The sequence below is a fragment of the Lithobates pipiens genome, unplaced genomic scaffold (assembly GCF_037356315.1).
Source record: "Lithobates pipiens isolate NorthernLeopardFrog02 unplaced genomic scaffold, aLitPip1_a1.2 Scaffold_13, whole genome shotgun sequence".
NCBI classification, from domain to species: Eukaryota; Metazoa; Chordata; class Amphibia; order Anura; family Ranidae; genus Lithobates; species Lithobates pipiens.
This window is the reverse complement of record NW_027507718.1, coordinates 99,565,305-99,587,692: the sequence shown is the minus strand read 5'-3', so window position 1 is coordinate 99,587,692 and position 22,388 is coordinate 99,565,305. Positions and strand designations below refer to the sequence as shown.

General features: G+C 42.3%; 1 protein-coding gene across 3 annotated transcripts in view; it reads left to right on the top strand.

Annotated features, from left to right (window-relative positions):
• Window positions 1–442: 442 nt before the first annotated feature.
• The window catches only part of KIAA1958 (KIAA1958 ortholog), a 131,646-nt gene continuing 109,700 nt past the window's right edge, over window positions 443–22,388 (top strand). For 2 of the 3 annotated variants that reach the window (XM_077475334.1, XM_077475331.1), the window contains exon 1: window positions 443–807. The gene's annotated coding sequence lies outside the window, so the exon portion shown is untranslated. The remainder of the gene's footprint in view (window positions 808–22,388) is intronic. The other variant, XM_077475332.1, reaches the window with a different exon arrangement.

Genomic DNA, 22,388 nt, shown 5'->3' with positions numbered 1-22,388 from the left:
AGGGATTATTTGAATGTTAGTAAAATACACGCTATGGCCCTCGTGGTGAGAAGCATGTAGTATACTATTATCACGGAGAATAGTCAGTTTGGAATCATTATGCGGGGTTCTATGAGGTCATATAACACCAGTTACCTCTCTATCACATTACACTTGGATTGGTGTTCTCCATAGGTTGTACAGAGAACGGTTCTGCATAAATGGAGTGTGGAGCCGTGTGCGGTCCCTCATCCTCCAGCCATGCTCTACAAGCCATATCCCACGGCAGCTGCCCGCTCAGACGGCTGGAGTATGAGAGAGGCGCGCTCCCGAGCCCGGCTGGAATATTCCGACAACAATGGGAGCATCAGGCGGGAGCGCGCATCCTGCTTCTCCTCCTCCAGCTGGATCGAACTTCAGAGTTCGAGTGGGACCGTCTCGGGGTGGGCGGGGCCACGGCACTTTAGTGAATGGGAGGTGTGGACGGCGGAGTGTATTTGTTATTACATACTTCCTGTGGTATATTTATGAGGCAGGATTCCATTTCCGGGAGCAGATAGCAGCCCATACATCCCCTCCCCTGTCTGTATGTATATATAAGATCACCGACTGGGCGGAGCTGCGGGGAGAGGGGACCCTGTCTAGGTTATTACACCCCTCCTCCCTCCCTACAGACACACTCAGCTGAGAGGTGGATGGGGGACACCTACCCCCCACAGGAGACTGATATCATCATCGCTCTATGATTGTCCTCCATATCAGCACAACTTATTAGACACTTCAGACACAGCACGTCATCCAGGCATTCCTATGGAGATCCATCTGCAGGTAGGTACCTTGCTGGGGGGTGGACTGTACAGGGGGGGGTAGTGTTATATATTGCTGGGGGTGTATTGATCACAAGCACTTCTCTTATTACATGACCTATTTTATGCTTCGCCTGTATGAATGGAGCAGAGTGTGAGGAGAGGAGTGCTAGCTCCGGGGACTAGTCCTGGTGACGTCATCGGCATTAGAGCATGAGCCTCAGTTTCAGCACCACGGGGCTGGAGGATGACTGTGTGTGTGTGTGTGTGTGTGTGTCCCTCATTGTGTCTAATGGGTCCACCTCATCCTATACACACGATCCAGACACTCACAACTTCTCCACTACTACTACTTGTCTACTACTACTTCCTCAGCCCTCCTTTATGTCTCCTCTAACAAAGAGCACACTCCAGGCTGCCTGCCCTCCATACCGCTCATATTATATAGCATTAAAGGGACAAGACTGCACCTTCTACTCCTACTACATCTATCCTCTACTTAAAGCGCTATTAAGCACTAACCCTCCAGAAGATTTTACCCCCCCTTCATGACCAGGAAATTTTTCCTTTTTTTTTTTTTTTTTTTGCTGTTCAGTACTGCGCTACTTTAACTGGCGATTGCTCACTCATGCAACACCGTATGAAAATGATATGTATATATTTTTGATTTTTGTTTTACACAAATGGAGCATTCTTTTAGGGCCAGTTCACACTGGGACGACTTGTCAGGCGACTTAGCCCCCTGAAAAGTCGCGTCCCGTTCTGTACAATGGAACCGTTCAAATCAGAGTATATTATTTAGTCTGTGTGAAAGTTCTAGTCATACAAACTATGGTGTGTATATATTCAGGGCCAGTTACATAGTTTCATAGTAGGTGAGGTTGAAAAAAACGACACATCTATCAAATCCAACCTATGTGTGTGATTATATGTCAGTATTACATCGTATATCCCTGTGTGTTGCAGTCGTTCAGACTATAAAAACAGTCCGGATGCGTTCCAGGTGCTTCTCTGCATATGTGTTTTTGATGCAGTCCAGTGCACCCCCCCGCTTTTTTTTTCTTAGGGGCAGTTCACACCATAGAAACGCAGTCCAGATGAATTCCAGAAGCTTTTCTGTATGCATATTTTTGGTGCGTTTTTGATGCAGTCCAGTGCATTCCCCCTCCCCCCCTCTTTTTTTTCTTAAAGAGGAAGTAAACCCTGATGGGTTTTACTTCCTCTTTTGTTCCCTGCAAAGTAAAAGCATAATGGGCTAGTATGCATTACATACTAGCCCATTATGTGGCACTTGCCTGCAAACGAAGCCTGCGATGTCCCAGCTGGAAGCCGCATCCATCTTCGCCCCACTTCCTTCCGGGGCCGCAGACTCGGGCTCTTGTGACTGTCCGGAGCCGCGTGACATCACTCGCGAGCATGCACGCCGGAGCCGCCAGTCACAGCACTTGCTCAGGAAGAAATGGCACAGAGGGCCGCTTCTTCACATTTAAATATCTCCTAAACGGTATACGTTTAGGAGATATTTACAGTAGCTATAGGCAAGTCTTATTCTAGGCTTACAGTACAAGTTCTAAAAGGGGTCTACAAACACTTTAACCTTAAATAAGGACATGCACGTTTCAGTGCGTTTTGGTACATTGAGATGCGCTCCTGTGCATTTATGATGCATTGTACAGTCCAGTGCAGGAAAAATGCAACATGTTCTACTTTTTTTTATGGAACTGCAAGCACTGGTGTAACCTATGCCATTCAAAACCATATATCCTACTTTCCATGCATTTTTGATACTGGGAAAAAAAAACACACAGTGGACTACATGTGGTGTGAACTGTCCCTCAACCTTAAATAAGGACATGTGTGTTTCAGTGCATTTTTCATGCATTTTACAGCATTTCAGTACAGTCCAGTGCAGGAAAATGCAGCATGTTTTACTTTTTTTCTTGGAACTGGAACACACTGGATCTGACCTCACTGGTGTGAACTATGCCATTGAAAACCATATGGTCCACATTCCATGCATTTTTGCCTCAAACAAAATGTATATATTTTTTTCATGCAAATAGAGCTTTATTTAGGTGGTTTTTGATCACCACTGTTTATTTTATTTTTTATTTTTTTTTATCTTTTGCTATTTAAATGAAAAAAGACCAAACATTTTGAGGGAAATTTTTTTTTTTTACTTTCTGCTATAAAACATATCCCATAAAATCACATTTCTTAAATTTTGACCAAAATTTATTTTGCTGTATGTCTTTGATAAAAAATCCCAATAAGGGTATATTGATTGGTTTGCGTAAAAGTTATAGTGCCTACAAACTGTGCGATAGATATTGGAATTTGTATTTTACTTTTTTTTTTTTTTTTTTTATTTATAATACTAATGGCGGTGATCAGCAACTTATAACAGGACTGCGATAGTTCAGCGGGCAATCTGACACTAACTGGTGCTGGAGAACTGACTCTGACATCACCAATGACATTAATACAGTGATCAGTGATAATACTATACACTGTCATTGTACTAATGACACTGACTGGGAAGGGGTTAACATCTAGGGAGATCAAATGACTAAAGTGTTACTAAACCCAGGACCCTGCATTCATTATATCTGGTCTCCCATAGTACACAGAACATGAAAATTGAATAGTTTTAGTAAATATAAACTGATAAATACTTTTTCTCATCATCAGTATGTAGCAGTCTTGTTAATTCTATTGGTGTCTGTTTAAAGCTTGTAAGAGGAGTTTTCATTTTACTCTGACTGTCCTATGAGACTGCAGGACCTCTGACCCTCTGTCTGGGCAATGCTGATTGACCCTGTGATGATCACATGCACCACCCCCCCCCCAAAAAAAACTCTAGCAATACACACCAAACTGAGCATGTGTGGCTTGTCCCCTAGCCTCTGTTGCATCAGGAAATTGATTGGGGACAGTAGAAGAAGGGGAGGATCAGGGGAGACAGGATCAAACAGCCTTTTTACACAATGCAGATAATTAACTCATATGTTCCACAGTGAGTATAACAAGCATGCTTTACTGCACTGTTGTGGGTTTAGTAACACTTTGAACTTTGAACTTTGAATGTGTGCCTAACTATGTGTAATATGTGTAAAGTGTGTTGATATTTACTACAGATCTGTTTCTCATCCCATGCAGGCATGAGAAACTGAGAGATCGCTTCCTCGGTACAGAGGTTAAGAACAGTGGTAAATAACACAGAGCTCTGGGCTGTGATTGCACACAGCCAATCAACAGAGGTCCTGGGCGTGAATCATTGGCCGGGACTTGCTGACAGGATCCCACTGTGTACAATCACTGCGGGAACTGGGTGGTGGGTGAAAATATACCTGGAACTAAAGTATACCTGGAAGTAGGCAGTGATGTACGGGTATGATGCTTTGGCTACAGCCGCCGCTCACATGCAGTACATTGTGGGTAGCAAGTGGTTAAACTAAAAAGCAAACATTTATTATATTGCAGCTTATCAATTCTTAGATGCGATGTCTGCATTTGTTTTCTTTTTTTAGCCATTTTTTCCCTTTGTTTTCATCTGGTGATGCTGCCAGTACGTCTGTTGTTTAGGAAAAAAATGGCTATCCTGCAGATATGACAGTGAGATGAACCATTTACTATGGACAGGGGTGCTTACAATGATCAGCTTTTCTTTATTAAAACCATTATTATTATTATTATTATTATTATTATTTAGGATTTATATAGCGCAAACAGTTTTACGCAGTGCTTTACAATATAAAAGGGAGACAGTACAGTTACAATACAATAAAATACATGAGCATTAAGAGGGCGTTAAGAGAGCTTAACCTCTGATTCCTCTTGTACCAAATTGAATTGTAACTGTAATGTCTGCCCTCATGTTGTAAAGCGCTACACAAACTTTTGGCGCTATATAAAAATCCTGTATAATAATATAATGTATGCCAAAAGGAAAACAACTGTTGTAACTGCTTATAAAGTGTGAGCTGAAGTTTGGCTTCAATATGTTAGTGTATTTAAATCTGCTAGTCCACCTATCACTACCCCCGCCTCAGACTGACAATGCTGCTGTTGGCTGTGCCTCCTGTGCTCATTCATCCAGAGTGGTGGCTGTATAATACAGAAGGTATGTTATTGGCCAGATCACCAAGTGAAAACATAGGGAAAAAACCTTTAAAAAGAAACAAAAAACTTACGCAGCCATCACATCTAAAAAATTGATAAGCTGTAATATATTACATTATTACATATATTACATATTTGGTTTTGTGTTTAATACCACCTTAAAGTGATACTAAAGGTTCATTATTTTATTGCTAAAATAAAAATAGAGGCTTATACCTACCTGCTCTGTGTAGTGATATTGCACAGAGCGGGCCCTTACCTCCTCTTTGGGAGTCCCCTCATGGGTGCTGTCCACTATTCCTTCCTCTGAGTGGCTCCAGGGAATCCATAGACACAATGTCGGTAACAGGAGTCTGTCTGATAGTAGGAGGAGCCATAGGCTGCTCTTATGCCGTGTACACACGATCAGACTTTCCGATGGGAAATGTTGGACCTGAGCTTGTTGGCTGAAAGTCCGTCCGTGTGTATGCCCCATCGAACATTTGCTGTCGGACTTTAGTGTGATGGTCAGTGGGAAGAATGATCTTTACACTTGTTAGGAAGAATTCCCCCATATGCTTGATTCACACCTATGCATTTTTAGTGCTTTTTGCATTTTGCAGATTTGCACTACAGCCCATTGAACATGGTCTCCTATGGAACACGTTCTGTAGAGCAAATCTGCAAAATGCAAAAAGCACTAAAAATGCATAGGTGAGAATCAGGCAATATAGATGGTTAGATCAATGGTGTATTTTTAAGAATTTAGAAATTTGGAGGAAGCTGAAAGCAAGAGTAGTTACTGTTGAGTTGAGAATATAAACTTGAATATAATTTTTTTTATTTTTAAACCAGAGTTTAGTGCCATTGTACATGTTCTGCGTATTTTTGCACCAAATCACTTTAAAGGGGAACTTCACTCTCCCGCCCCTCCATGTTATTTTCCTCTTTTCACTGGTGTCATTCACAATTCATATACTCGCCCAGCCAGAAAATTTAGCATTGTCCTGTTGTGATCCCCCATGTATGCTGCCATCTTCTTTCCTGGCATGATCAGGCGCCAGCTACCTCTTCCTGGCTCAGGCAGCCTAGCTCCTTAATGACACGACACTTGCTCCACCCTTGTCCAGCCACAGAACATGAACATCCTGGGATCCCCAAAGACTTCAGAACCTGTTGACAGCTTGGTCACTGTGCTGCACAGAACATTGTAGCCAACTGACGCATTTATGTGTTTAGGTTCACCTGCCACATTCACTCATATGTGTGTTATACTGGCAGAAAGACATTAATCCTCCTGATCAAGACTAATTTACTAAAGAAGTTGAAAATCTTTACACAATAACTTGTGTGACTATGCAATTCAATTGATTCTTCATGAAAAGCAAATTCCTGTTTTACTAGTTTCCTTTGCTCATGATTGGAAAGCTGAAATGACTATTCACACAGATTCTCAACCCTTTTAGTAAATCAGTCTCATTGTATTAGCTGCCATATGTTTTTGTTCTTTTAATTTGAGAACACTCATATTTATCATGCAACACCAATGATTTTATTAGTTTTACTGCAGCTCATTCACACAGGCAAGAAAAACACAGCGTTTAGACTGAAAGAAAGATTGTGCCTAAAATAAGAACTCAAAGTACTTGTGTTTATTATTATTATGCAGGGTTTATATAGCGCCAACAGTTTGCACAGAGCTTTACAACTTGTATTTATGCATGCATGTGCATAAAATCTGCAGCTTTTCTACATATGTAGCAAGATTCTTACTTTCATGCAGAAAATACAAGTCTAAATGCAGCATTTTTTTTTTCTGCTTGCATGAATGAGCCCTACAGTAAGGCCCCTTTCACGCAGGCAACTCCATCTTGCAGATTCCGCTTGCTCAGTGGAGGATCACCCTGCTGATCCCTGATAATCCCAGGCAGATGACAGATCCTGTCCACTCCACTGTGAAGAGCAGACATAGTCCCACTCTCCTCTATAGGGGGCCTGTACATTTGCATCTGATCCGATCTGCCAGGTGGATGGAAAATAGGACCACCAACCGTCTGGATTTTGCAGGCAGGATCGGATTGGATGGCGGTGGATGTCAGCGGACAGGTGTCCGCTACCATCTGCCGCTCCATAGAGGAGACTGTGGGGTCCGATCAAGTCTGCCTAAAAAACTGACAGGTAGACCTGATCGGAAAGCCCATGTGAAAGGACCCTAAGTTAGAGAACAAGAGCATTTTTTCACAATATTATTATTGAGAAAAAGTTTTGCATACAAAAACAAACAAACAGAAAAACAGAAATCAGGGCCAGTAGTGATGAATATCATAAAGAAGGGTCATCCATGCCACAATCAAGTAGGCCCAGTATTTACCATAAGTAGATAAATAATAACAAAGTTATGTCGGCAATATAGTAATACATTCCACTAGGAAGATGAGTGAAGGTAAAACCCCCAGCACTCAAGAGCCTAGGGAACAGGCAATGTGAAATCCAAAAGATTTATAGAATAAAAATACAGTAATCGAAACAGAGCCTGAGGTTGACCAGTGTACTTGTATTGTGGGTCAACAGGCCATGCTAAAATTCAGGGGTGGCATCACAAAAGCCCAGCTATGCTATATTTAACAGCAAACCCTGATCAGAGATAGTGGCTAAAGAGTAAAACGCCCCAGGAAAACCAGGAGGTGAAAAAACATTTTGGCCCGACAGATGGGCAAGAACAGTAATAGGCAAAACTGAGTATAAGAAAAAAAAAGAGAGCAGAAAGACAGAATAGAGGCAAAAAAAAAGGGGGGGGGGAGAGGGGGTAAAAGGGGGGGGCAAGGGGAGAGGTGGTTCTGGGTAGGTTCCCTTGGGGAGTCCGTAGCGAACATGGCCAAGCACGATGAAGAAGCTATGAATCTAAAAAACCCAAAGTGCGGGTGCATTGACATGAACTGAGCTAGCCAGGGTTGCCAAGCACTCAGAAATTTGTCCTGAGTATCTGCGAGTATCGCAGTGAAGGAGCATAATATTTGGCATGTTGCATCGTGAAATAGATTATCATGTCAGAGGGAATGGCTGTTTTTGGAATACAGCAGAGAGCCCCGGTTCACTCTGGTTTTGCCATATACTGGTTTTGTCTAAAAATATAGAGCCTATCAGGCAGGTCTTAATTAAAGCCCCATTTCATATGTAGGTTGTCAGCTACTGGTGGATTGAATATAGGTTTAAGATTGGAATTCTAATGAGATTGCAGTCTTGATTTGGCTGGTAATATTATGGCTCTGCAATTTCACATTTTGGTTATGCTTTGCTTAGGGGACGTGACATATGAAAGCGCGCTGATCTTTTTGTTGAGATTAGTTGTATCAAAGCAAGATCACGTGAAAACAGCAAAGATAGAAAAGAAACAATTTCATCTCCCTTCAAATGTAACTAAATTAATGATATATATATTATAAACAATGTTCTGTTCAGAAATCAAGGTTTTCATACATGTTACCTATATATATTTTTCCAAATTAGGTGTGAATACAGGACTTTGGTGTGCAATTTCACTTTGTGCTAGTAACCTAATCTGTTTTAGATTCCAGACGTTCATAATAGAGCTGTAAGATAGGACAGATACTGAATGTTCCCTAGACAGGCCAAGTCAGATTCCAAGATCAAAAAAGAGAAAAAGCTAGTAGTCTCATTCAATCAACGTGTTCTGTAATGTTGGAGGCGATTCGCGGCTTAGCCAAACCTCTTCTTCAGTTCTGATCGATGTAAGAAATGTATGCCAGCATTCATAGTCTTTTTTTAGAATTGCAAAATCAAATTTTTGATGATCCTATTTAACCACTTCAATACTGGGCGCTTTCACCCCCTTACTGCCCAGGTCAATATTCAGTTTTCAGTGCTGTTTCACTTTGAGTGACAATTCTGCGTCATGCAACACTTTAACCATATGAAATTTTTATCATTCCCCCCCCCCCCCCCACAAATAGAGCTTTCTTTTGGTGGTATTTAATCACCACTGTATTTTTTTTATTTTTGCTTAACAAATACTAAAAGACCGGGAAAAAAATGTTGTTTTTTCTACATTTCTGTTATAAAATGTTATAAATAGTTTTCTCCTTCACTGATGTGTACTGATGAAGGGGCACTGATGGGCACTGATGGTTAGGCAATAATATGCAGCACTGATGGGCACTGATAGGCGGCACTGATATGCAGCACTGGTAGGCCACACTGAGGGAAACTGATAGGTGGCGCTGATGGGTAGCACTGATGGGCAGCACTGATGAGCAGGCACTGAGAGGTATTACTGATGGGGACGGATTGGCATCCCTGGTGAGCACGGAATGGCACTCACTCTAGGTGGGTATTTGGGGGCATCATCGTGGGCACCAGTGATGGGTCTGCACAGATAATCAATGCACTGATTATCAGCACAACCCCCCCCCCCCCCCTGTCAGAAGAGCCATAATTGAATTTGGCTCATGCTCCCCTCTACTCATGCCCTGTTAGCGCAAATATAGGAAAAGCGGATAACTGCCACTTCCTGGTTACGATGTGATCAGCTGTGATTGGACATAGCTGATCACATTGTAAAGAGCCTAGGTCATAGGCTCTTCACCGAGATGTGGTGTGTCAAAGCGGCACACCACACTGCCGATTAAGGTGCTGCGGGCATGCACAATTGACTTATCCTGCTGGACGTGATTCTGGATTCTCCTCAAGGAGTTTACAATCTAATGCCTGCTACACACAATGAGATTATCAGATGGATCCATTTTTTATTTCTTTTTTGCATGCTAGTTTCCATATCGAAAATTAAGGCTGCTTTCACACTGCAGCGGGAGCGGCGTCGGCGGTAAAGTGCAGCTATTTTTAGCGGCGCTTTACTGTCGTTTTAGCGGCGGTCTGCGGGCGTTAGCGGGGTGGTTTTAACCCCTGCTAGCGGCCGAAAAGGGGTTAAACCCGCCCGCAAAGCGCCACTGTAGCGGCGCTTTGCCGGCGGTATTGCCACGGTGTCCCATTGATTTCAATGGGTAGGAGCGGTTTAGGAGCGGTGAATACACAGCTCCTTCACCGCTGCAAAGATGCGGCTAGCAGGACTTTTTTCACCGTCCTGCCAGCGCATCGCTCCAGTGTGAAAGCCCTCCGGCTTTCACACTGGAGTTAAAGGGGCGGGTTTTTTTCAGGCGTTACACAGGCGCTATTAAGAGTTTAATAAAGTGACGAAAATTCTTGTATGACAGAATAAAAAATCGAAAGTGATGTGTTCTAGTGTATTTGTATTGTATTTTTGAATGACAACTGTACTGATTAAATGAAAATCGTATAATCCAGTATCGTACGAGAACTTTTCAGGCTTCTCCTTTCGGATTATATCCGATGAACTGCTGAGATCAGCTCTTGAAAGCTGGGTACTAAGGATCAGATTATCATATGATCGATTTGCAAGCGGTATTTTTCGTACGATTTTCTGATTGTGTGTACAGGCCATAAGGTCCTTATTTCACATGCGCACACATATACTTGGGCCAATTTAGACAGGAGCCAATTATAGTGATTGTAAGTGATCACCTTGTAAAACTACCCATTCAGTTTCAAATAGAAAGGAAAGACAATACATTTTTGTATAGATATAAAAATTTTTTTTATAAATAACTTTTTTTATAAGTGATCACATTCCCTCTGTTCTCAGCTGCATAAGAGCTGGGGAGGAGAATCAGCTTCCCAGTGCATGGCGGTGCAGCAGGGGCATATCAGGACAAGTATGGTCATTGGAGGAGGGCACACTGAGTTCCCAGCATAGCTAGAGAATTGACCATGGTGTGCTCTCCTGCTTAGTGTGGTCAATGTTTAATAGAAAAGCAGGGTGACTAGCAGGAAAACCATGAATTTCACACAAAAGATGCAATACAAAGAGAACAGAAGACTTTCTCATACAAGTACATCAGGCACATATCAGTAATATGAAGTGTTGGGTTAACAAACGCTTTAACCACTTAAAGACCAGGCTTTTTCTGGCACTTTTTGTTTACCTGTAACAAGAAGGTTTCGTTGCTAAAAAAATTACTTGGAACCCCTTATATCTTTTTTTAAAGCAGAGGCCCTAGAGAATAAATTGGTGGGTTTTGCATTTTTTTTGTCACGCGGTAATTACGCAATACATACCCCAATTTTTTACAAAATATAAACTATGATGTTATGCCTAGTAAATAAATACCAAACAAGTCACGCTTTACAATTTTTTTTTTTCTTTTTAATATTATTTAATTTTATTATTATACAGGATTTATATAGCGCCGACAGTTTGCGCAGTGCTTTAAAACATTAGGGCAGACAGTACAGTTACAATACAATTCAATACAGGATTCAGAAGGCCCTGCTCATTAGAGCTCAATAATAATTATTATTATTTTTTTACACTGTTGCTTTAAATTATTATTTTTTTGATCACTTCCATTGCTGTCACAAGGAACGTAAACATCCTGAAGCAATTTGCAGACCTGATATAGAGACAGCACTGTTTATTTAGACATTACAGTGCTAACATTTGAAAAATATGGTAAATGTAACATTTTGTGATATGTATAGCCATCTGATTGGTTTTAACTTGTCATAACACTTTACCTGGTATTCATAAAGGCCGGTGCAGGCAAATTTTGCGAGTGTCTCTCATGCATTCTAAAAATGGTGCAGACTGTGCCAAATTCACATACCTATCTAGAACTTGTACTTGAATTTGGCTCATGCTGCACCACTTTTAGAATTCACCTGAGACACTTTTGCAAAATCTGTCTGAGACAGTTTTTCTCTCTGTATGCCAAAAGAGTTGGTCTTAATTAGCTCCACTTTTTACATTTGGTGCAACACAATGTAGAAACTGTGCATTCAATGTGACACAATGTAAAAGTTATGCATTCATTGTGATGCTATGTAAAATTGCATTCAATGTGACACAATGTACAAGTGGCGCATTTTAGAACTACTTGAATTTGGTGCACAAATCGCTGTCATAACCAAAAGTCATGCCTCAATAATTCGATACAATATATTAACTAGAAGGATTAACGTCAGAAAAGTGGCGCAGCAGCTTTATTGAGTCTCCCCTCTGAGTTTAAAAATTAATCAAGAAAACAGGTTAATTTGGTTTTCTTGCGAGGTACATGTGCTTTACTATAGACTTCTATTAGATCGTGCAGTTTTAATTCATTTTCTGAAAGAGCACCAACCTTCCTGCAAGTCTATGGCAAAAGAGAAGGTAACCCGCACAAAAACCGTGGGTACACTACTCTGCACCCACGCTGCGTGGATGTGAAAGGGCCTTACCCTGTGTTTGGTGCTCTGTGTTTTAGCCATGCATAGCCAAGCAAAAGGTTCATATGAATTTCCAGCACCTTTCCTGCATATGCTCACTCGCCCCGCCCTCTGCTCCTGGGGCAAAGGAATTGCTATATATTAGTGCTGAACGATTAATCGTTAAGAATCAAAATCGCAATATTTTTCCCTTCCGATCTTCAAAAAGAGCATGTCACGATCTTTCTCGCAGCTGGAAAATAAAAATCCAGGCAGCCTGCCAAGTTTTATTACAACAGGGAATAAGTAGAAACAAAGTATCTTTTCATTCTTTTATCATAGGAAAGAACTCCAGTAGTTAAATGAAGGAAGTTTAACCATTTAAAGACCAAACCTTTTCTGACATTTGTTGCTTACAAGTAAAAATTATTTTCTACTAAAAAATTACGTGGCACACCCAAACATGAGATTATATATATATATATATATATATATATATATATATATATATATATATATATATATATATATATATATATATATATATATATATATAAATTATTTTTTTTTAGTAGAGGCCATAGAGAATAAAATGATGGTTGTTGCAATATTTTATGTCACATCATTGGGGAGTATTTACGAAAAGCAAATCCACGTTGCACTGCAAGTGCACTTGAAATTGCACTGAAAGTGCACTTGGAAGTGCAGTCGCTCTAAATCTAAGGGCTAGATCTGAAACGAGGGGAAGCTCTGCTGATTTTATCATCCAATCATGTGCAAGCTGAAATGCTGTTTTTTATTCTCCTTTCATGTCCCCCTCGGATCTACAGTGACTTTACTTCCAAGTGCACTTGCAGTGCAAAGTGGATTTTCCTTTAGTAAATAACCCCCACTGTATTTGAGCAGCGGTTTTTCAAATGCTTTTTTTTTTTTTTTTATATTTTAATTTAAAGAGGAAGTAAACCCTGATGGGTTTACTTCCTCTTTGATTCCCTGCAAAGGTAAAGCATAATGGACTACTATGCATCGCCCGCGCGCCGCTGTCTAAGGCACATGCGCCGTAGACAACGATGCCTATCTTTCGGGAAAAATATCTCCTAAACCGTGTAGGTTTAGGAGATATTTCTTAGACCTACAGGTAAGCCTTAATCTAGGCTTACCTGTAGGTCAAAGTGGTTTGTAAGGGTTTACCACCACTTTAATTTTAACAGTAAAGTTAGTCCAATTTATTTTTAATTTTTTTTGTATAATGTCAAAGAAGATGTTACACCACAAGAATCATGAAAGAATCGTGATCTTTATTCTAAGCAAAATAAAATTGTGATTCTCATTTTAGTCAGAATTGTGCAGCTCTACTATATGCTCTATATCAGTATGTGACAGTGCTGTGTTTGGTAATTGGCTTCTCATACATTGCTACATGAGGGAGAAGGTAGCACCCCACCCTTTTCTGGGATATGGGGTATGAAGTCTTCCTAAAGTAAAACTTTTTTTAGTTTGGATAGATTATCTTCGGGAAATAAAGGGATCTCTCCTCAATGGGGCCAAAGACAGCAATAAAAACTTGAGGGAGATTTTAGGGCTCATGTACACACAAACTATGTTGGCTGCGGGAAAACACAAAATCACAAAAATCTCGCTACGATTTTACAGTGGCTATCTGTGGCGGGCAGTCAAAATGTTCCTATCCTGAATGGAATTCTTCTGCGTTTAGGTGAGGGAGGTTGAGGGAGGTTGAACCTCCCCTAACCACAGCAGCTTCTAAACTCTTGTAAAAGCCTATGTAGATGGACGCAAAGGCTTTTACAGTTGAGTTCAGTTCAGAAGGTTTGGAAAAAAACACCAAAAGCTCCTAAATTCAAGTTTAGAAACTGTAGTGTACATAACATGCACTGCTAAAAAAAGGGTGATTTTTATTGGTGCCTATGTTCCTGTAGAAAGAACGTCCTCTCACTTCTGTCCCCTCTTAGGCTGGCTTCACATCTCTGCTTTGTGGCACTATATTGCATGATCGGTGGTGCATTGCCGTAACATTATTTATTGATGGCATTAAAAGGCACTACAGTGTATTGGCTTGTGCCATGTTGGCAGCCCATTCAAAATGAATGGGCTACGTTAACCCAATTCATGTATCTCAATGTATCTCTTCTATATATGCACAGTACATGGGGCAAGCGATTGCATCCCCCCGGCAACTTCCCTGTAGGTCCCCAAGCATATTAGTACAGCGTGGCGGAGGGTGCAACACCCAGCACAAGATACAGCAGCTGTGACTGCAGGAAGAAGACTGAAGTGGGGCAGAGGAATTAGGCAGAATTCAGGACAGTGAGAAGCCCAGAAAATGAAGGCTGCTGGTTGAGGTGTATATCTGCCTCTATACTGACAAGTTGAAGTCTACTGCTCCACTGATGGAACTTCTGAGGTCAGTATAAGATGTGATAGTATATTAAGTGTACTGAAGTGAATAGTGTAGTGTATCAAGTATATTGAAGTAAATGATGGCGGTGTACAGGGAATGTACAGTGCATCCGGAAAGTATTCACAGCGCTTTACTTTTTCCACATTTTGTTATGTTACAGCCTTATTCCAAAATGGATTAAATTCATTATTTTCCTCAAAACTCTGCAAAAAATACTCCATAATGACAATGTGAAAGAAGTTTGAAAATGTTTCAAATTTAGTAAAAATAAAAAACAAAAAAATCACATGTACATAAGTATTCACAGCCTTTGCCATGACACTCAAAATTGAGCTCAGGTGCATCCTGTTTCCACTGATCATCCTTGAGATGTTTCTACAACTTGATTGGAGTCCACCTGTGCTAAATTCAGTTGATTGGACATGATTTAGAAAGACACACAGCTGTCTATGTAAGGTCCCACAGGTAACTGTGCATATAAGGGCATAAACTAAACCATGAAGTCCAAGGAAATTTCTGACGACCTGAGACAGTATTGTATCGCGACACAGATCTGGGGAAGGGTACAGACCAATTTCTGCAGCATTGAAGGTTCCAATGAGCACAGTGGCCTCCATCATCCATAAATGGAAGAAGTTTAGAACCACCAGAACTCTTCCAAGAGTGGGCCGCCCAGCTAAACTGAGCAATCGGGGTAGAAGGGCCTTAGTCAGGGAGGGGACCAAGAACCCAATGGTCACGGACAGAGCTCCAGCATTTCTGTGTGGAGAGAGGAGAACCTTACGGCGGAACAGCCATCTCTGCAGCACTCCACCAATCAGGCCTCTATGGTGGAGTGGCCAGACAGAAGACACTCCTCAGTAAAAGGCACAAGACAGCCCCCCTGAAGTTTGCCAAAAGGCACCTGAAGGACTCTTAGACCATGAGAAACAAAATCCTCTGTTCTGATGGAATCAAGATTGATTTCTTTGGCCTGAATGGCAAGCATTATGTTTGGAGGAAACCAGGGACTGCTCATCACCTGGCCAATGCCATCCCTACAGCGAAGCATGGTGGTTGCAGAATCATGATGTGGGAATGTTTTTCAGCGGCAGGAACTGGGTGGCAGTCAGCAGCCCCCTGCCCAACCCTGCCTGTGTGCAGTGGTTGATTATCACTAAATCTAAAAACATGCTCCACCACATGCTAAAATAAAACAAATGGGAGGTCTGGTGGGTTCTTTCTCCTTTTAAGGCCAGCTGTTGGTAATATTTTTTTGTAGCGATAAACATGTAAAGCATAGTTTGGGGTAAAAGCCCAATCAGATGCTGTACTGTCTCTGCGCATTACAGTGTCATACTCTAGAGAGAAAATATTGCCAACTAAATGTGAACAAATCAAAATTATTGATTTGATCACATTTGATCAACTTTAAAAAGTTGATACTAATGTTGGAGAGACTATGGGTTTACAGTATTCAATCACAGTGGGGCATGTCATTTTAAAATAACTGATAGTGAGGGGTGGTAGGGAATGGAAAGAGGTGATGGATAATTTATGTGGTTGAGTATGTTGCTCTAAACACATTTTTAAGCAAATTGGTGAAATGGGGAATGTGAATAGGTGGAGCAAGGTGTATGAAGAGGATGCCAGGAGATGGCCAGAGTACAGTGGAATTGTGCCTATTGTCTGGCCACAATCTAGTGCATTTTTTTATTTTTTTTTACGCTCCAGAGGAACCCTTCAAATAAATTTTAGGTCTCTGTTTTAAATAAAGTGGTTGTAAACCTCAGACATGGAAATGTATTTTTTGTCTGCTGCTTTGTTCCTCTGCTATCAGCATGAACCACGTCTGCCAAATTTTCCTGACACTAAGAGAAAAAAAGGGGAGATGGGAGGGAGCCCCTGCACACAGCCTGTGCTTGACAGCCTCAGCTCTGTTTCTATGAGATATGTGAAGGGGGGTGTCCCTTCCTTTCCCTCCCAGAGCTCTCCTCACTGAGCTCTACACTGTGTCACTTCAGCCCTCCGCCCCCTTTTTTTTCTGACAGGTCAGACACTTTTTTTAAATTTTGCTCTTTGAGCAGATGTAGAGAAGACTGACAATAAACAGGTACAACTTATGTAGGAGAATTTGTTTCATCTCTGTATCACCTGAGGCCAGTCACTTCACTGGGTATATGTGAGGGTTTACAACCACTTTCAGTCATCAGGAATCAGTGAGAAGCATGCCCCTTCCTCCTCACACTGTTGGTTATGAAAGAATGCAAGCCTTACAGTGGAAGTCAGAATGCCACCCTTTCAGAAAGCTAAAAAGATCAATGATGTCCTGTGCCTGGCACTGCCAAATGAAACTGGACCCGCAACTATGCAGGTACCATCAGAAGTAAGGATATTCAGCCACTGCTGAAGGAAAACCTAGCAACCTCTTGTGGAACCTTGGCTGAGAATGGCTGCTCTAGTGTGTACTTATTATCACAATTATTATGTGAACTATTGTGTTTTACACTTTTAGTTGTGTTCCTAGTTGAACATCACTGGCAATGTGCCATTCTACATTTCTCTGTAGAACAGATGGGTTACATTACACTTTTTGGCATGCACTTTCACTTTTCTTCATGCAGATGAAACTACATGATACTTGTCCCTTGATGGTACGGCAGGTGCACGGCTGCACAGAGTAGCATTCTCTTCTGTATGCTGGCTGTTTTTACACTATCGGGTTTCATTCTGTATGTATTGATGCTGCACCGTAGCACTTTATGTGGATAGTGGATGTAATTTTCAGGTCTTCTTTAATTCTCTATGGATACTGCACAGTATCACTTCTCTTGTTTGGTAAACTAGAAGTAATTCCTTCTAGTGTCTGGTTATTATCATAGTAATTATTTAGATGGTTTGATTTTGTTGTGTCGTAGTTTTAGTTGTGTTTGTTTGTGTTTTAAATTGCTTATCACTGGGTGGTAGCATGTTGTATTTATGTATACATCAAATGGGTTACATAAATGTTGTTATGTATTACAAATTATTACTTATGTTTACTTTTCTCCATGCAGGTAAACTGCATAGTATGCTTTCTTTGCTGGTACAGCATTTCTCAGTATCTGCAAGTATGGGTACTGCACAGTAGCACTTCTGTAGTTTGGTATGCTGGGTGGTTTTACAGTACATGTTCCTAGTCTGTATGTATGAATACTGAACATTACCACATCTTTTGTTCTGTAACCTGAGTGTAATTATCAGTACATGTTCTAATTTAAGTATGTATGTGGTAACACTTCTCCTGATATTATATTACCAATAATTGAGGCCTTCTTTGACCATACGTTTTCTTAATATGGCTCATGCTGTCACATGCCTGTCCTATTTTATGAAGAGGTCACTGAGTTACTGCATTTTAATATATGAACATATTCCAAAGAAACATGTTTTGCAGGGTAAGTAAAAACCAATTACGCAAAGTTATCATTGTGTTTATATTTAAATGCATGTTACTCCTGTTAGTAGCTGTGTAAACTAGTAAAATGTCCTGGTTTTACACTCCCACCTACCCTATGATAGACCAAACCACATGTTAAGCAAATAAAATAATACGCAGAGGAGGGCTTATGCTTCTGAGCTTCAAAGGGACATTTATTGCTAATTGCGAACTCCCATGTTCAATAAACTGCACCACTTTCTTTAACATCCAATAAAATATTGCCTCAGGTTGACTTATCTGTTTTCTGTGCTTTACAAAGACCCTGTGGCATCCAAAAAATGTGTCAGCAAAGGGCATACCTGGAAAGAAGACACTGAATACATTCCTTTGCTGCAGCCTGAACCAATGCATGGTGCTCCATTGCAGAGAAGTGGTCCGCTGAAGACCACTGGTAAGCCATCTTTTCCTGGAGCTATAAAGTGGTCCCCGTCAGCTCTCACTGGTTCCGCCCTAGAAACTGTTAAATGGCGAGTAACCCGAGAGAGCGATAATCCTAGAAGTGTTGGTCCCTCAGTGGTACCAGTTGTCTACAATGTAGCAACGTTCAGTGGCAAGGGCTACAGACTAGGTAAGCATTCAAGCATCTTCTTTTCAGGTGTGTTCTTGGGTAAATTTTTTTTGTTGATGTCACAGACTCTCTTTAAATGCCAATTTACCATGTATGGAATCATCACAGTTTTATCTTAACCACCTCAATACAGTGCAGTTACACCCCCTTCCTGACCAGACCAATTTTCAGCTTTCAGCGCTCTCACAGTTTGAATGACAATTACTCAGTCATGCAACACTGTACCCATATGAAACCTGCATCCTTTTTTCCACACAAATATAGCTTTCTTTTAGTGGTATTTAATCACTAGTGGGTTTTTTATTTTTTGTGCTATAAATAAAATAAAACGTACATTTTGTGAAAAAAATGCTTTTCTTTGCTTTTGTCATAAATTTTTGCTAATTAGTAATTTTTCTTCATACATTTTGGCCAAAATGTATACTGCTACATATCTTTGGTAAAAATAACCCACATTAGTGTATATTATTTGGTTTTTGTGAAAGTTATAGAGTCTACAAACTATGGTGCCAATCGCTGAAAATTGATCACATCTGATCAGGCCTTCAGTACATCAGGTGAGTCTCATTTCTTGAGACTCTAACTAGTCAGGAAAGTACAAATACCCCCCAAATGACCCCTTTTTACAAAGTAGACATTCCAAGGTATTAAGTAAGTAGCATGGTGAGTTTTTTTAAGTTGTAATTTTTTCCCACAATTATTTGCAAAATGAAGATTTTTTTTAATTATTTTTTTTTACAAAATTGTCATATTATCAGTTTTTTTTTTTTCACACACAACATATGCATACAACAAATTACACCCCAAAATACATTCTGCTACTCTTCCCGAGTACAGCGATACCACATGTGTGAGACTTTTACACAGCCTGGCCACATACAGAGCACCAACATTGATGTAGTACCTTCAGACGTTCTATGAGCAAAAATGACGCATCTCATTTCTCAACCACCTATTACATTTTTGAAGGCCCTGGAGTACCAGGACAATGGAATTTCCCATAAAATGACCCCATTTTAGAAAGCAAACACCCCAACGTATAATCTGTGAGGCATAATGAGTCTTTTGAATGGTTAATTTTTTTCCAGAAGTTTTTGGAATATGTGGAAAAAAATTAAAACGCATTTTTTTTTTTACACAAAATTGTCAATTTATGAGATATTTCTAACACATAGCATGTATATAGCAAAAATTACACCCCAAAACACATTCTGCTACTCCTCTCGAGTATGGCGATACCACATGTGTAGGACTTTTACACAGCCTGGCCACATAGAGAGGCCGAACATTGAAGTAGTACGTTCAGGCATTCTAGGAGCATAAATGACACATCTCATTTCATTCCTACCTATCACACTTTTGAAGGTCCTGGACCACCAGGACAGTGCAATTACCCACAAAATGACCCCATTTTGGAAAGCAAACACCCCAACATATATTCTATGAGACATGGGCTGCAAATAGGTACTCAGGTACTCTGATGGGCTGGAGATGGGTACTCTGGTACTCTGATGGCCTGGTGACAGGTACTTGGGTACTCTGATGGCCTGGTGACAGGTACTCGGGTACTCTGGTGACAGGTACTCGGGTACTCTGATGGCCTGGTGACAGGTACTCGGGTACTCTGATGGCCTGGTGACAGGTACTTGGGTACTCTGATGGCCTGGTGACAGGTACTCTGATGGCTTGGTGACTGGTATTTGGGTACTCTGAAGGGCAGTGACAGGTACTCATATGGACTGTGACAGGTACTCGGGTACTCAGATGGACTGGGACAGGTACTCGGGTACTCAGATGGACTGGGACAGGTACTTGGGTGCTCAGATGGACTGGGAAAGCTACTCGGGTACTCTGATGGGCTGTGACAGCTACTCGGGTACTCTGATGGACTGTGACAGGTACTCGGGTACTTTGATGGGCTGTGACAGGTACTCGGGTACACTGTTAAACCGTGACAGGTACTCGGGTACCCTGATGGACTGTGACAGGTACTCGGGTACCCTGATGGACTGTGACAGGTACTCGGGTACCCTGATGGACTGTGACAGGTACTCGGGTACTCTGATGGACTGTGACAGGTACACGGGTACTCTGATGTGCCGTGACAGGTACTCGGGTACCCTGATGTGCTGTGACAGGTACTCGGGTACCCTGATGTGCCGTGACAGGTACTCGGGTACCCTGATGGGCCGTGACAGGTACTCGGGTACTCTGATGGGCCGTGACAGGTACTCGGGTACTCTGATGGGCCGTGACAGGTACTTGGGTACTCTGATGGGCCGTGACAGGTACTCTGATGGGCCGTGACAGGTACTCGGGTACTCTGATGTGCTGGGACAGGTACTCGGGTACTCTGATGGGCCGTGACAGGTACTCGGGTAATCTGATGTGCTGGGACAGGTACTCAGGTACTCTGATGTGCCGTGACAGGTACTCGGGTACTCTGATGTGCCGTGACAGGTACTCGGGTACTCTGATGGGCTGGGACAGGTACTCGGGTACTCTGATGGGCCGTGACAGGTACTCGGGTACTCTGATGGGCCGTGACAGGTACTCGGGTACTCTGATGGGCCGTGACAGGTACTCGGGTACTCTGATGGGCCGTGACAGGTACTCGGGTACTCTGATGTGCCGTGACAGGTACTCGGGTAATCTGATGTACTGGGACAGGTACTCAGGTACTCTGATGTGCCGTGACAGGTACTCGGGTACTCTGATGTGCCGTGACAGGTACTCGGGTACTCTGATGTGCCGTGACAGGTACTCGGGTACTCTGATGGGCTGGGACAGGTACTCGGGTACTCTGATGGGCCGTGACAGGTACTCGGGTACTCTGATGGGCCGTGACAGGTACTCGGGTACTCTGATGGGCCGTGACAGATACTCGGGTACTCTGATGGGCCGTGACAGATACTCTGGTACTCTGATGTGCTGGGACAGGTATTCGGGTACTCTGATGGGCTGTGACAGGTACTCCGGTACTCTGATGTGCCGTGACAGGTACTCCGGTACTCTGATGTGCCGTGATAGGTACTCGGGTACTCTGATGGGCTGGGACAGGTACTCGGGTACTCTGATGGGCTGGGACAGGTACTCGGGTACTCTGGCTGTGACAGGTACTCAAATACTCTGATGGACTGTGACAGGTACTCTGATGGACTGTGATTGACAGGTACTATGAGGGGTGGTGACAGGTCCTCTTTATTGGGGGGGACGCAATCAGTGTGATTGGTGTACACTAGGCGGTAACGAGATGTTACCGCAATCTCCTCCTCACACACGATCGGTGTGTGAGGAGGAAAACAACCCGGTAACATCTCGTTACCGCGGTTTGTTTACATTTTAGTGATCGGCTGTGATCCTTTCACAGCCGATCACGTGGGTAAACAGCCGGCCAATGGCTGTTTACCAGCGTCAGTGACGAGCAGTGTTCCCGGGGAACACGCCGCCACCGACGTGCACGCGCAGCGTGCTCGCGATCGCGCGCATGCGCCGTGCACAGCCGGGGTGTGACCATCTGTGATCGGCCGTGACTTCATCACGGCCGATCACGTGGTAAACAGCCATAACCAATGGCTGTTCACCCCCTTCGGTGGCGAGCGGTGTCTCAGTGACACGCCGCCACCGAAGAAACAGGGATGCGCGCGCCCGATCTCGCGCATTCCCTGTTTAAACATGAGGCCGTCATATGACGGCCTCCCGCCACAATAGGTGCGCCGCCTGGCCGTCATTTGATGGCCGGTGGTCAGCATCTAGTTAAAGTAGTCCACCCTAACACTA